Genomic DNA, 12,541 nt, shown 5'->3' on the forward strand with positions numbered 1-12,541 from the left:
CCCCAGAACTTGCTGCTCCTCTAGAGAAGCTCTTCCGGTATATGTATAACACTGACATCTATCCAGCAATGTGGAAATTTGCCCACTTATGACCTGGACTCAAAAAGCTGGACAAATTCCACCCAGCCTCGGCAATCTACTCTTGATCATCAGTAAAGAGATGGAAGGTGTCACCAACTGTGCTATTAAGCAGCACCTGCTCAGCAATAACCTGCTCAGTGACGCCCAGTTTGGCCCCCCCCCCCCAGGGTCACTCAGCTCCTGACCTCATTACAGACTTGGTTCAAACATGGACAAAAGAGCTGAATTCCAGAGAGGCGAGGAGAGTGACAGGCCCTTAAATAAAGGCTAAACTTGACTGGATTCAATGGGTATCAGGGGGCAAACTGTCAGATGATTGGAGTCATATCTGATACATAGGAAGATATTGTGGTTGTTGGAGGTCAGTCATCTCAGACCCAGGACATCTCTGCATGAATTGCCCAGGGTAGTATCCTAGGCCCAACCATCTTCAGCTGCTTCACCAATGACCTACCCTCCATCATAAGGTCAGAAGTGGGGATGTTTGCTGATGATTACACAATGTTCAGCACCATTTACAACTCCTCAGATACTGAAACAGTCCATGTTCAAATGCAACACAATTTGGCAATATCAAGCCTTGAGCTGACAGGTGGCAAATGCCAGGGAATGACCATTTTCAGTAAGAGACAATCTCACCACCAATGCTTGGCATTCAATTGAGTTACCATCACTGAAAGCCCCACTACCATTCCACTATCAACATCCATGGGGTTACCAATAACAAATAACTCAACAAGACTACCAGCAGACCATAGGGCTGCTCTGTCACTACCTACTATCCACAGGATGCACTGCAGTAATTCACCAAGATGCTTAGACCTTCCAAAACCGTGACCACTTCCATTTAGATGTTCAAGAGCAGCAGATACCTGGGAACATCACCCACAAGTTCCTTCCAAGCCATTCACCTTCCTGACTTGGAAATGTATCACCGTTCCTTCACTGTTGCTGGGTCTGAATCCTGGAACTCCCTCCTTAACAGAATTTTGGGTGTACCTACAGCACATGGACTGCTGCAGTTCAAGAAGGAAGCTCAGCACCACCTTCTCAAGGGCAATTAAGGATGGGAAATAAATGCTGGCCAGCCAGCAACAACCACGTCCCATGAGTGAATAAAAGAAATCAGATCAATCATGATCTTATTGAATGACGAAGGAACGTTGAAACGTCAAATTCCAGCACCTAGTTCTTAGCTTTGTATGCGGTAAGAATGACCGGTCAACTGTGCTTGATGCTGATATTGTCAGTGGTGTCTCCCCCCCAACCACCCCCAAAGTTGTGTGATAAACTGGCAATCTGTTCCAGGCAAAATAATTTTTTCGACTCAGCAGACATAAGCACAAGCTTTGTGTATCATACTCTTCCTGAAAAGACAGAGAGGGAGGTGAAAGATCAATTCAGTATGTTTATCCACTGAACTACCAAGAGAGTTTGTAAAATGTCATTTTAACTCAGCTTCTATAGTGGTTCCCTTCATGCTGAAACTCTCATCATCATTTTATTCACAAACACAATCTGGTGTCTGGCACATGCACACAATAATTTGGGCAAATATTTATTATTCCTGGATGAACATGAAGTGCTTCTTAGCTCATCAACTCAGTGCAATAGGAAGTGATCTGGTGCAATGGAATCTCCTGTTTGGAATAGAAACTTGCATATCTAGGTCAATCTGTGATTAGAGGCTCCATTCCTTTTGGTTCAAATAACAGCAAGTATATTCTATAAACATAACATAAGAACTAGGAGCAGTAGTAGGCTGTCTGGCCCTTCAACCCCACTCTGCTATTCAATAAGATCATGGCTGATCTTTTTGTGGCCTCAGCTCCACTTACCCACCCTCTCACCATAACCTTTAATGCCTTTACTGTTCAAAATGTTAATTATTTTAGCTGATAGTTAACTTAGGTGATAGATATAGAATAGATGGCAAAGGTAGTATCTTTACTCAGAGTAGTAGGGGCGTGGAACGCACTGCCTGCAACAATAGTAGACTCACCAACTTTAAGGGCATTTAAATGGTCATTGGATAGGCATATGGATGAGAATGGAATAAGTGTAGGTTAGATGGGCTTCCAGATTGGTTCCAAAGGTTGGCGCAACATTGAGGGCCAAAGGGCCTGTACTGCGCTGTAATGTTCTATGTACTTTAAAATCATTTACTGAGGAAGCCTCAACTACGTCATGAGGCAGGGAATTCCATAGATTCACAGCCATCTGGGTGAAGTTCCTTCTCAATTCAGGCATAAATCTGATGCCCTAATTTTGAGGCTCTACCCTCTTGTCCTCGTTTCACCTACAGGTGGAAATATCCTCTCTACTTCTATCTTATCTATTCCCTTCACAATTTTATACATTTCTGTAAGATTCTCCCCACATTCTTCTAAATTCCAATGAATATAACCCCAGTCTACTCAGTCTCTCCTCATAAGCCAACCGCTTTAACTCCAGAATCAACTTAGTGAACCTCCTCTGCACCCCCTCTAGTACAAGCACATCCTTTCTCAAGTAAGGAGACCAAAACTGTACATAGTACTCCAGGTGTGGCCTCACCAGCACCCTAGAGAGCTGCAACATAACCTCCCTGCTTTTAAAATCAATTCCTTCAGCAATGAAGGACAAAATTCCATTTGCCGCCTTAATTATTTTCTGTGATTCATGAACAAGGAGACCCAGGTCCCTCTGCATAGTAGCATGCTGCAATTTTTTTTACCATTCAAGCAATAGTCCTTCTTACTGTTAGTCCTACCAAAATGGATGACTTTCCATTTATTAACATTGTACTCCATCTGCCAGACCTTTGCTCATGCACTTAAACTATCTATGTCCCTTTGCAAGTTTCACATTCCTCTGCACACTTTGCTCTACCACTCATCTTAGTGGCATCTTCAAATTTTGACACACTACAGGTGGTGCCCGCCTCCAAATCATCAATGTAAATTGTGAATAATTGCAGTCCCAACACCAATCCCTAAGTCACACCACTAGTCATTAGTCACCAATCACCAACCAGAAACGCACTCATTTATCCCCACTCTTTGCTTCCTGTTAGTCAACCAATCCTCTATCTATGCTAATACATTACCTGTAGTGCCTTGCACCAAGGTGTGTGGCACCTTGTCAAATGCCTTTTGGAAATCTAGGTACACCACATCCACTGGGTCCCCATTCTCCACCATGCTCATAATGTCTTTATAGAATTCCAGTAGATTAGTTAAGCATGACCTGCCCTTCATGAACCCATGCTGCATCTGCTCAACAGGACAATTTATATCTAGATACTTTGCTATTTCTTCCTGATAATAAACGCAAGCATTTTCCCCACTACAGAAGTTAAGCTAACTGGCCGATAATTCCCCTTCTTTTGTCTATCCTCTTTTTTTAAACAGTGGTGTCACATTTGTTGTTTTCCAATCTTCTGTAATTGCCCCAGAGTCTGGTGAATTTTGTAAAATTACCACATGTGCATTTGCTGTTTCTTCTACCATCTCCTTTAGCCCCCTGGGATGCATTCCATCAGGGCCAGGAGACTTGTCTACCCTTAGCTCCATCAGCTTGCCCAACACTCCCTCTTCCCTAATAATGATTGTTTCCAGTTCCACATATATCTTCGTCTCTTTGTCAATTACTGGCATATTATTAGTGTCCTCCACTGTGAAGACCAACACAAAATGCTTTGGCCATTTCCTCATATCCCAAAACTAAATCCCCCTTCTCATCCTCTGAAGAACCAAATGTTTACTTGAACTACTTTTTTACATTTTATATATTTGTACAAACTTTTGCTATCTGTCTTTAGATTCTGAGCTAGTTTATTCTCATAATCTATTTTACTTTTCTTTATAGCTTTTTTTTGGCTTTCTGTTGACCTTTAAAGCTTTCCCAATCTTCTAGTTTCCCACTGATCTTGGCCACTTTGGATGCCTTCTCTTTCAATTTGATAGCTTCCCTTATTTTCTTAGACATCTATGGCAGATTATTCCTTTTCATAGAGTCATAAGAGATGTACAGCACAGAAACAGACCTTTCGGTCCAACTCATCCTGGATTCCTTTTTCACTAGTATATACTTTTATGGAGCACTTTGCAAAATTGCTTTGAAAGTGGGGCTTTGAAATTGCTTTGGGGTGGCATGGTGGCTCAGTGGTTAGCAATGCTGCCTCACAGCGCCAGGGACCCAGGTTTGATTCCAGCCTCGAGTGACTGTCTGTGCAAACTCCACGCAGACATTCTCCCTGTGTCTGTGCGGGTTTCCTCCAGGTGCTCATTTCCCCATACAATCCAAAGATGTGCAGGTCAAGTGAATTGGCCATGCTAAATTGCCCACAGTGTTAGGTGCATCAGTCAGAAGGAAATGGGTCTGGGTGGGTTACTCTTCGGAGGGTTGGTGTGGACATGTTGGGCCGAAGGGCCTGTTTCCACACTGTCGGGGAATCTAAATGAAAAAAAAATGTTTGTCAACTGTCCCACCATACAGTCTTTGCTTCCAGTCTACTTTAGTTAACTCCTCCCTCATCCTGTTATAGTCTCCTTTTGTTCATCCATAGGACCCTGGTATTGGATTCTATTGTCACATCGTCGGTTCCATTACACACTGTTCAAGAAAACTATCACAGGTTCGACCAATCGACATGTAGATTAAAATCCCCCATGATAATTGCTGTATCATTTTTACAGGCATTAGTTATTTCTTTGTTTATTGCCCATCCCAATATGATATTATTTGGGTGGCCTATAGACTATGCAAAAGTGAGGACTGCAGATGCTGGAAACCAAAGTTTTGATTAGAGTGGTGCTGGAAAAGCACAGCAGGTCAGGCAGCATCCAAGGAGCAGGAAAATCGACGTTTCGGGCAAATGGCCTCCAATCAATGACTTTTTCTTCTTAGAATTTCTAATTTCCACCCAAATAGATTCAACCTTATTCTCCATAGAACCTATATCATCTCTCACCATTGCACTGATATCATCCTTAAATATCAGAGCTACACCACCTCCCTTACCTTCCTGTCTGTCCTCCCGAATAGTCTGATACCCCTGGATGTTTAATTCCTAGTTGTGATCATCCTGTAACCATGTCTCTGTAATGGTTACCAAATCATATTCATTCACAATGATTTATGCCATTATGATGATAGAACATAGAAGATTACAGCACAGTACAGGCCCTTTGGCCCTCGATGTTGCACCGATCCAAGCCCACCTAACCTACACTAGCCCACTATCCTCCATATACCTATCCAATGCCCGCTTAAATGCCCATAAAGAGGGAGAGTCCACCACTGCTATTGGCAGGGCATTCCATGAACTCACGACTCGCTGAGTGAAGAACCTACCCCTAACATCAGTCCTATATCTACCACCCCTTAATTTAAAGCTATGCCCCCTTGTAATAGCTGACTCCATATGTGGAAAAAGGTTCTCACGGTCAACCCTATCTAAACCCCTAATCATCTTGTACACCTCTATCAAGTCACCTCTAAACCTTCTTTTCTCCAATGAAAACAACCCCAAGTGCCTCAGCCTTTCCTCCTACGATCTTCCTACCATACCAGGCAGCATCCTGGTAAACTTCCTCTGCACCCGTTCCAATGCCTCCACATCCTTCCTATAGTATGGCGACCAAAACTGCACACAATACTCCAGATGCGGCCGCACCAGAGTCTTATACAACTGCAACATGACCTCAGGACTCCGGAACTCAATTCCTCTACCAATAAAAGCCAGTACGCCATATGCCTTCTTCACCGCACTATTTACCTGGGTGGCAACTTTCAAAGATGTACCTTATGAATGCTACAAGCATTCAGGTAAAGTGCTCTTATGGTAGTTTTTGTACCCGCTTTATGAATTCCAACATCTCCATTGATATCTTCTGAAATATCCTTCCTGTTTGCTTCTTTCACAGTCTGCTGTGTAATTAAACCACATGCTATCCTGCTGCTTCCCTTTTTATTCCCCATAATAATTGCTGTCGTCTTCCCTCACCCTTACTCACTAGTTTAAAGTCCTAGTGAGTACCCTATTTATCCTTTTGGCTAGAGCACTGGTCCCAGATTGATTCAGGTGGAGACCGTCCCATCAATACAGATCTCTCCTGTTCCAAAACTGATGCCAATGCCCCATGAAATGGAACCCCTCTTTCTCACACCACTCCTTTAGCCACATGTTTGCTTCCCTAATTTGCTTATCCCTAAACTCATTTGCACATGGTTTGAGTAGTAATCCAGAGATTATCACTCTTGATGACCTGTTCCTTAATTTTTGTTCCTAGTGCTTGATAAATCCTCAGATCCTACTTCCTAGCCTTGCCCTATATTGTTTGTCCCAATGTGGACTACAACAACTGGATCCTTGTCCTCCTGCTCCAATATCCTTTCACGCCGATCAGAGATGTCTCGCACCCAAGCACTGAGCAGGCAACATACCATGCGAGATTCTCGATCTGCCTTAAAGAGCGCATTTTTCTCATTTTCAAGCTATGTATTGGAAAAGGATGCCTTAAACCAAGGAGACCATGCCAAAGAGAATGCAGTTTTAAAAACCGTGTTTATTAGGGAGCGTTGTGAGTTGTATGCAATGCTGTGTTTACCTGGAGCAACGAGAGCAGAAATAAACGCCATGGAACCAAAGTGTTCTGAATTAAAGAAAAACTGCTTGATTGACTCTTGATCAGGGACAATGGCTTGAACGGGTTTGCAAAGCATGAAACAATCTTGCTCTGTGTTTCTTTCTCCAATGTGGATGTACTAGAACATCTTCAGTCATAGCTGCCTTCCATTAATCTTACTCTGCACATTCCCTATTGAAAGAGGAATAAAACACATTTAAAGACAATGAAAGGGCAAATGTTCAATCAGCAAATGAAGGACAGTATCAGTGTGCAAGTAAGTTCATTTCATCGGCAAAGAACTCAAAAGGAATTAAAGGGATGAAAAAGAAAGCAACTCATTGCATCCTGTGATCCAGACTGGTAATATTAAACTGTATTTTCCTGAACTACATTTTATTTTTGCATGCTTAATACCTATGGCTTGTCTGTCTTTGTGTGTAAGTCTACTAAGAAAATTTAAAAGGAGCATTGCAGTCGATGGAGCAATTGGATAGCCTCTTGACACAGATGCCTGTGGAGATTTCTTCAGAGAGTAGTGAATGTTGCGGCATTATATTTTTAGGCAGCGAGAGACAGATTCTTGACTAACAAGGGAGGCAAAGTGGGGATAAGCAGGAAAGTGTAGTTGAGGCTACAGTCAGATCAACCGTGATCATCATCAATGGTTTAATAGACTAAATGGACTATTCCTTCTAATTTTTTTGTTACTAGACTTGTTGAATATTTCCAGAATTCTGTTTATATTTACATGAACTTTCACTATCTGCAGTATCTATTGAATAGTGGTCAGGAGTAAGAGAGTATCTTTTGTACTTAATCTCTTCTTTCAAAATTGGTTTGGCTGCATTTACAGATGAGGGCCAGTTCCCTCAACTCTCCCCAACTCATCTTCGCTGGTGTTTACGCTCCACTGAAGCTGCCTTCCAGTCAATTTAGTTTATCATTCTATCCCTTTCTCCTTGATGTAGACATCTGGATATCCTTAAAAGTATCTTTGAACCAAATGATCCATGAGGGAGCAAGTTCAACATTCTAACCATTCCCTAAGGAGCAAAGTTTCTTGTGAATCCTTCCTTGAATTTATTTGCAGGGCTTCCCAAACTGTGGGTCCTGACCACACCCCTTAGTGGAGGTCACCAGCCAAACCTTTCAGGTCATGGACTCTAATGCAACAATAGTTCTCAAGGAGCTCTGATAAAGAACTACCATCTACGAGCCACCTTTAAATCACACAGGTTTTTTTTTAATGGTGGGTGTTACCTAACTCATAGACCTGAATCTTGTCACAAAACAAATGCTTAACAACAAGGTAAGTACGTGTTACTTAAACATTCCACAGAAAATAGAACTATCCCACCTACGATGTTTTGCAGTCAGCTTCTCCCTGACCACATCCGCATTCTCTCAAGCTTACGGCGCCTACCAACTGGAGCAGCATGGTGGCTCAGTGGTTAGCACTGCTGCCTCACAGCGTCAGGGACCCAGGTACTAATCCCAACTCGGTGACTGTCTGTGTGGAGTTTGCACATTCTCCCTGTGTCTGCGTGGGTTTCCTCCGGGTGCTCCGGTTTCCTTCCACAGTCCAAAGATGTGCGGCTCAGGTGAATTGGTCATGCTAAATTGCCCGTAGAGTTAGGTGTATTAGTCAGGGATAAATGAAGGGTAGGATAATTGATCTGGGTGGGTTACTCTTCAGTGGGTCGATGTGGATGTGTTGGGCCATACGGCCTGTTTCCATAGTGTAGGGAATCTAATCTAAAAAAAAACTCTTGCATGCAGCTCCCACACCCCCGCTGTCATAGGCCTGATAACTTTCAAGGACCAAAAATACATCAATTCTAATGCTTCTACTTTTGGGTTCATCCATAAATGGAAACATCTTCTCCAGCTGAATTAAAGAGTCCAAACCCTGTGTATGCACTGCTCATAATTATATTTTTCAGACTGCATGCGAGAAGTAGGAGGTGACTTGCAATAACAGGTGGCAATAGTGAAAGAGGGCACTCAGAAGGGGAGCTTGAGTAGACATGCTGGAACCTACAGCACCAGGTGGTGATGGTGAAGGGAGTCACTGACTGAGAAGGGGGCTCGAGCAGTTGTGCTGGAACCCACCGCAGCAGATGGCGATGGTGAGAGAGGGCAGCTAGAAGAGTCAAATGTACCCTTTATGGTAAAAGGGGTGTCTTTTGGGGAAGGAGATTCACCTCATCATTAGACGACCAATGTTCCCCATTGTGTCCAGCTCTGTCCCTGCGACAGCTCATCTACTGAAATTCTGATCCCTGCCTTTATTGCCTTTCAAACTGACTGTGTACTAACATCCACCTGGCTGGTCTCTCTTCCTCCACTTGCCATCATCCAAATATTTGCTGCTTATTTTCTTAACTGGCACGAGTTTCCATTAAACCTAACCCCTTTGGTCACTGACATGAATTGACTTTCTATTAAGCAACATCTTGGCTGCAGTGCTGCGACTGATGCTTCAGAGCTGGCCATGCCTCTAGTCTATCTGTTCCAGTGCACTTACATCAGATGCATGTCCTTAACAAATTGGAAATTTACTCAGGTATGTCCAGCCTGCAAAACACAGGAAAACTCCAGTCACCACTCTATCAGTCATCAGCAAGGTGATAGAAGAGGTTATTAGCATGGCTATTAAGTGGCACGTAGTAACTAGTAACCTGCTAACCAATGCTCAGTTTGGATTCTGCCAGAAACATTCAACTCCATATTTAATTGCCCGCTTTGTTCAAACATGAGAGTTTGACATAGAAGTGAAGGCAACATTTAACTGAGAACGACATTAACTCTAGTTACATTGAAATTAATGGATATGAAGGAAAATCTCTGCATTGGCTGGAATCATATGATTGTGGGTTTTAGAAACCAATCATCTCTGACCAAGGACATCATACAGGACAGTGTTCTTGGCACATCCATCTTCTGCTGCTTCATTAATCATCTTTCCTCTGTCATAAGGTGAGAAATAGAGATTTTCACTGAGAATTTCTAATTTCATTTGCAATTTTTCAGATAATAAACAAGTTCATGGCCATAGCAAAAGGCCTGGGCAACGTCCAAGCGTGTGGTGATTGGTAGCATGTAACCTTCATGCCACACATTTACAAGAGATAACATAATCCTTGCCCCTTGACATTTTTCTCAATGAATTCTTTACTGTCAACATCTTGGTCATTACCGTTGACCAGGAACACAAATGGTTCAACAACATAAGTACTTGTGACTACAAATTAGAGACTGAGTATTTTCAATGGGTGACTTCCCAAAGCCTGTCTAGAATCTACAAAGCACAAGTCAACAGTGTGATGGAATATTCCCCACTTGACTGAATGAGCACAGCTCCAACAACACTCAAAAGACAAGAAGCTACCCAGGACAAAGCAGCTTGATTGGGACCTTATCGCATCACTTTACACATTCACTCCCTCCGTCACAGTGATTAACTTCTATAAGATACATTTCAGCAACTTGTCAAAGCTTCTTTGAAAGAACCTCCTAAACCTGTGAGCTGTCTGCTTAGAACATATGAACATACATATGAATTAGAAGCAGCAGTAAGCTTTTTGATCCCTTAAGTCTGGTCCACCATTTTACAGATATCATGGCTATTTTGTTTGGAGCATCTTCTGTCCTTTCTACTCCCTAGACACTTTGACTCCCTTGTCAGTCAAGAATCTTTCTGCCTCAGCCTTAAAAATATTCAGTTGCCTTGACTTCACCGCTCTCTTGCGAAAGAAATGCCACAGGGAAACATCCCTCTTTAAAAAAAATTCTCTTCCTCTCCATCTGGAAAGGCAAGGACCGCAGAGGCATGGAACTTTAGAATTAGAATTAGGTTTTATTGACACGTGTACCCAAGTACAGGGGTATGGGAGTACAGTGAAAAGTGTATAATGTCACCCCATATGGTGCCATCCTAGGTACAAGTACCTAGGTAAAAACATCTTAGGCAAAAAGTAGAAAAATCAACAAATAAGTTAATAGTTCAATATTACAGTTCTTCTCAGTATAAAACAATAAATAAGAAGTAAAGTTAAAAGTTTCAAATTACGCTCATTGTTTAGTCATGAGCCTGCAGTTGCTCCTTGCTGGGCTTTCCCTTTGAAGACTTGATCTATCCTCCACGCTGTGCTTGATCTATCCTCCACGCTGGGGTCAATCTCTTGATTCCCCCCACCTCAGTGCTACCATCTCACCGCCAACCACCATCCTCTCTCTCTCCCCTGCGCTGCCACCTACAAGTCCCCTTCAAGTCACGCACCAACTTTACTTCAAAATATATTGCCATTTAAGGATTTTTGCTGGGTCTGTGCTGGTTTCCCCCGGATGCTCTGGTTTCCTCCCACTGTCGCCAAGATGTGCAGGTTAGGTGGGTTAGCCGAGCGAAATGCAGGGTTAACAAGGATATGATAGGGAGTTGGGTCTGGGTGGGCTGTTCTTCGGAGTGTAAGTGTGGACTCAATGGGCCGAATAGCCTGCTTCCACACTGTGGGAATTCTATCTTCACTACTGCGACTGCAATGATTGAAGAAGACAGCTCACTACGACCTCCTTAAAAATGTTGGAATGACAATAAATGTTGGCCTTGTCAGTGATGATCCCTCCAATTTCCTTTCACTACATATGTCTTACTTGTTGCACTGTGTGGTTCCCTTAAAGTTGCTGAATGGCTACTTACATGCAAATCTTAAAGGGGCCATGACCTGATTGTCCACACTGCAGTAAGTTTTAGATTGCTGCGTGGCTGTTTGTGTGGCCACTCGGGTGTTTCCTTTCTTCCTGATGGTGGAAATTTGAATAAAGATTCGTGCACTTTGTGTCTCTCACTGTGTCTCATAGCTGCACACACGCAACATGGGTGCTGGGGAAAGAATAAGCACCACTGCAGTTAGGCAGTATGGGGGAAAAAGAGAGAAAAAAAAATAGAAGTGTCAGAGGTTCTGCTCACTCTGAGATCTGGCTCTTGAGGGAGCTGGACCAAATAAAAAAAAAGAAAAAATAAAGAACAGGAATGTCAGAGGTTCTGTTCACTCTGAATAAAACAAATATAACCAGGCAATCAGGGGAGGGCAGGTCTGAAGACCTCCTCGTGGGTCTGCTCCCGGGCCTGGCCAAACTGGCCATAAACAGTTCAGGCAGCGGGCTGTGGAGGGGGTTGTTAAGGCCGACTGCCTGCCCCTCTTCTGCGGTTACGTTAGAGCCCGGGTGTCCTTGGAGAAGGAGCACGCGGTGTCCACCAACACCCTGGAGTTGTTCAGGGAGAGGTGGGCACTGCAGGGAGTGGAGTGCATTATTTCCCCCACCAAATCTATTTTGATTTAATCCCTGCCCTGCCCTTCACTGTCTGATCATACAGCATTCCCCTTTGATGTGGCCACTCGGGTGGTTCCTTTCTGCCTGGTGGTGGAAATTGAATAAAGATTCGTGCACCTTGTGTCTCTCACTGTGTCTCACACCTGCACACACACAACATGGGTACTGGGGAAAAAATCAGCACTACCGCAGTTGGGGGGTAATGTGGGGGTAAAAAAAAACAAAATAACCAGGCAATCACCTGGTATGGAGGGGGAGAGCAAGTCTGAAGACCTCCTCATGGGTCTGCTCCTGGGCCTGGCCAAACTGGCCATAAACAGGTCGAGGCAGCGGGCTGTGGAGGGGGTCGTTAGGGCCGACTGCCTGCCCCTCTTCCGCGGTTATGTTAGAGCACGGGTGTCTCTGGAAAGGGAGCACACGGTGTCCACCAACACTCTGGAGTTGTTCAGGGAGAGGTGGGCGCCGCAGGGAGTGGAGTGCATTATTTCCCCCTCCAACTCTATTTTGATTTA

The sequence above is a fragment of the Chiloscyllium punctatum genome, chromosome 17, assembly GCF_047496795.1.
Source record: "Chiloscyllium punctatum isolate Juve2018m chromosome 17, sChiPun1.3, whole genome shotgun sequence".
NCBI classification, from domain to species: domain Eukaryota; kingdom Metazoa; phylum Chordata; class Chondrichthyes; order Orectolobiformes; family Hemiscylliidae; genus Chiloscyllium; species Chiloscyllium punctatum.